Source organism: Oncorhynchus nerka, unplaced genomic scaffold (assembly GCF_034236695.1).
Source record: "Oncorhynchus nerka isolate Pitt River unplaced genomic scaffold, Oner_Uvic_2.0 unplaced_scaffold_4037, whole genome shotgun sequence".
NCBI lineage: Eukaryota > Metazoa > Chordata > Actinopteri > Salmoniformes > Salmonidae > Oncorhynchus > Oncorhynchus nerka.
In genome coordinates this window covers 11,782-15,288 of record NW_027037260.1, presented here as the reverse complement: position 1 = coordinate 15,288, position 3,507 = coordinate 11,782, and the positions used below count along the sequence as shown (strand labels likewise).

Below are 3,507 nucleotides of genomic sequence, written 5' to 3'. Positions count from 1 at the left end.
CTGTGAGGTCTACTACACCTGTTGTATTCAGCATTTCACTGTGAGGTCTACTACACCTGTTGTAATTCATGTGACAAATAAACATTGATTTAAATGTAATCCTCTTTTGGTATTAGTTACTAAAACGCTGACCCCGTGTAATTTTCTACAACATATCATTATGGTTGGATTGCCGGAAAGCAAGGACTTATCCTCGTCGTCACCGTTGTCATAGGTTGGAGCTCCTCGAGAAGAGGCGGTGGGTCCTTAATTTAACCGAAACAAAAAAAGGCACTGCTGAGATTCGAACTCAGGATCTCCTGTTTACTAGACAGGCGCTTTAACCAACTAAGCCACAGCGCCGCCGAGTCGTGAAGGAAATAAAAGGGTAAATGTCTTTACTGTTGGTCTTATGTGAAACGGGAGATAAGGGGCCGTGTTCTCCAAAGGTCATTTTTTTTCGCTTCATCATATCACAGTCAGGTTTTATCAGTTGAATATTGACACAAACATAATAACTTTTCTGAAATGTTTGATTAAAATATTTAAATGAGGCGATACAACGTTAAATATGCCATATTTGCATATCGCGCAAATAAATGTTTCTGGAAACTGGATGAAGTCAGACTAAACATGTTAGTTTCATTTTAAGACACTCCAGGACCGGACATGTCCAGAGCAGATAGCGGATAAATACTTTAAAAATATATATGTACGTTTGTACGTCTGTAAAATACTAGTCATGTAACGTTAAAATGCATTTTTTGCGCATTTTTCCAACGAAAATGTTATTTAGAATAAAAAAATGAACAACCTATCAACAATTCCCTCTGGGCAAGTCTGGAGAATATATCTAAGTATAATCACACAACATGTGGTGAATGCAGATGGTTCTGAAGATGAGAAACAATAAAGGCGAGTCTGTGTTGGCTTGTGGGAAGATATAAGGGAGTCTGACTATCGGGAAATGAATGTTGAAGAAAAGTACACCTAATTTAGACTTACCAAACGCCTATTTAGGCCCAATCACCATCTATTTAGAGTAAGTTACTATAGATAGTTCAGTTTGAAACATTCTCTATGAAATGGGCTTTTACATTATGTGTAATTGTATGTAGTGAGCTATTGGTGTATTTCCATTTTCAAGTGGTTTATAAACGTGGATGATGGTAGTATGGGGAAATAAAGAAAATTAACATTTTCATGTTTACTTTTAGAAAATACTAATATCAATTGACCAAAATACCAACAAATTCCAAAATAGGTAGATGCAAAAATGTAATTTAAGCAAGTGGTGCCTGGCCTTTTAAAAAGTCTGTAATGTTCACAAAAGGCTCCGCTGAGATTCGAACTCAGGATCTCCTGTTTACTAGACAGGCGCTTTAACCAACTAAGCCACGGCGCCGGTGAATGTCCCCGTGAAAAAAGGCTTTATATTTCCATCTCAAGCTTCGTAATATACATTTCATACGGTGTTGCTTCTTTAGTTAATTAAGTGAGCTTCATTACAGAACATAAATTAAGCGATTATTGATCCCATAATTTACAATTCAAACATTTACAAGCTCGGACAGTGGTGTTTGGTCTTAACGTCGTCGCCCCAGACTCGACCTGTGTGTCAAATCAACATGTTCTCGTGTCATGCTTCGTAAACAAACAGGTGAGTAACAGTGAAATGCTTTACAGCCCTTCCCAACAATGCAGAGGAAGAAATATAATCAAATAAAACTAATAAATACACACTGATCTGAGGTGTCGTGCTGCCGCAGCGCGGGCTACTCTTCTTTCATTTTGACTCCAGAAAACACGGAGCTGGTTAAACTATTTATAGGAAATTAATTATCATAAATTCTAAATAAATTTAATTTAATTACCACTAAAAATCTAAAATATAATGCAATCTGCGAACGTTACCAAGGTTAAGTTATTGCCTAGGGTTCTACCAGTGGATCTGCTGGGCCAGCCCCTATATTAACAGCAGGTAGAGCATGGGTGGAGTAGGCATTGTGGTGCTGTACAACCTTGGTAGAGCATGGGTGGAGTAGGCATTGTGGTGCTGTACAACCTTGGTAGAGCATGGGTGGAGTAGGCATTGTGGTGCTGTAAAACCTTGGTAGAGCATGGGTGGAGTAGGCATTGTGGTGCTGTACAACCTTGGTAGAGCATGGGTGGAGTAGGCATTGTGGTGCTGTACAACCTTGGTAGAGCATGGGTGGAGTAGGCATTGTGGTGCTGTAAAACCTTGGTAGAGCATGGGTGGAGTAGGCATTGTGGTGCTGTAAAACCTTGGTAGAGCATGGGTGGAGTAGGCATTGTGGTGCTGTTAAACCTTGGTAGAGCATGGGTGGAGTAGGCATTGATTGTGGTGCTGTAAAACCTTGGTAGAGCATGGGTGGAGTAGGCATTGTGGTGCTGTTAAACCTTGGTAGAGCATGGGTGGAGTAGGCATTATGGTGCTGTAAAACCTTGGTAGAGCATGGGTGGAGTAGGCATTGTGGTGCTGTAAAACCTTGGTAGAGCATGGGTGGAGTAGGCATTGTGGTGCTGTAAAACCTTGGTAGAGCATGGGTGGAGTAGGCATTGTGGTGCTGTAAAACCTTGGTAGAGCATGGGTGGAGTAGGCATTGTGGTGCTGTAAAACCTTGGTAGAGCATGGGTGGAGTAGGCATTGATTGTGGTGCTGTAAAACCTTGGTAGAGCATGGGTGGAGTAGGCATTGTGGTGCTCATGTGAATTTCCTTTCTTTTTCGGCTTCAGACCCGATGTTTACTTCTTAAATCATACTTTTTGTTTTTGTTTTTAATTTTTAATAAACAGTATGGTCTGCAGCTTATCATGCATGAGATATTCTAACTCTGGCGAGAAAAACCTAGAGACTTCCTTAACATTAGAGATGGTGCACCAGCTGTTGTTAACATAAGAGACAGCTTCCCCTTTAACCTTACCCAAAGCTGCCCTACGGTCTTCACACAGGAAAAACCAGCCAGATGTATATTATTCATGTCATAGTTCAGCCTCGACTCCGTGAAACAGGATATCCCAGTTCTTCAGGTCCCGTTGATACGATAGTCTCCAGCAGAGCTCATCCAGTTTATTCTCCAGTGATTGGTACGTTCACCAATACAACTGGGGGTTATATTTTTAAAATGTACACTTTATTTAAACTAGGCAAGTCCGTTAAGAACAAATTGTTGTTTACAATGACGGCATACTCCGGCAAAACCCTAACCCGGATGATGCTGGGCCAATTGTGCACCGCCCCAATCACGGCCGGCTGTGATACAACCTGGAATCGAACCAGGGTCTGTAGTGATGCCTAAAGCACTGAGATGCAGTGCAATAGACCGCTGTGATACAGCCTGGAATCGAACCAGGGTCTGTAGTGACGCCTCTAGCACTGAGATGCAGTGCCTTAGACCGCTGTGATACAGCCTGGAATCAAACCAGGGTCTGTAGTGACGCCACTAGCACTAAGATGCAGTGCCTTAGACCGCTGTGATACAGCCTGGAATCGAACCAGGGTCTGTA

The 3,507-nt window shown here is 41.8% G+C and overlaps 2 non-coding genes across 2 annotated transcripts; both read right to left on the bottom strand.

Annotated features, from left to right (window-relative positions):
• Nucleotides 1-268: 268 nt before the first annotated feature.
• On the bottom strand, nucleotides 269-342 carry trnat-agu (transfer RNA threonine (anticodon AGU)). The gene has a single exon. It is a non-coding gene; the product is annotated as a tRNA-Thr (tRNA).
• Nucleotides 343-1,310: 968 nt separating this feature from the next.
• On the bottom strand, nucleotides 1,311-1,384 carry trnat-agu (transfer RNA threonine (anticodon AGU)). Its single transcript has one exon. It is a non-coding gene; the product is annotated as a tRNA-Thr (tRNA).
• Between the last annotated feature and the right edge of the window lie 2,123 nt (nucleotides 1,385-3,507).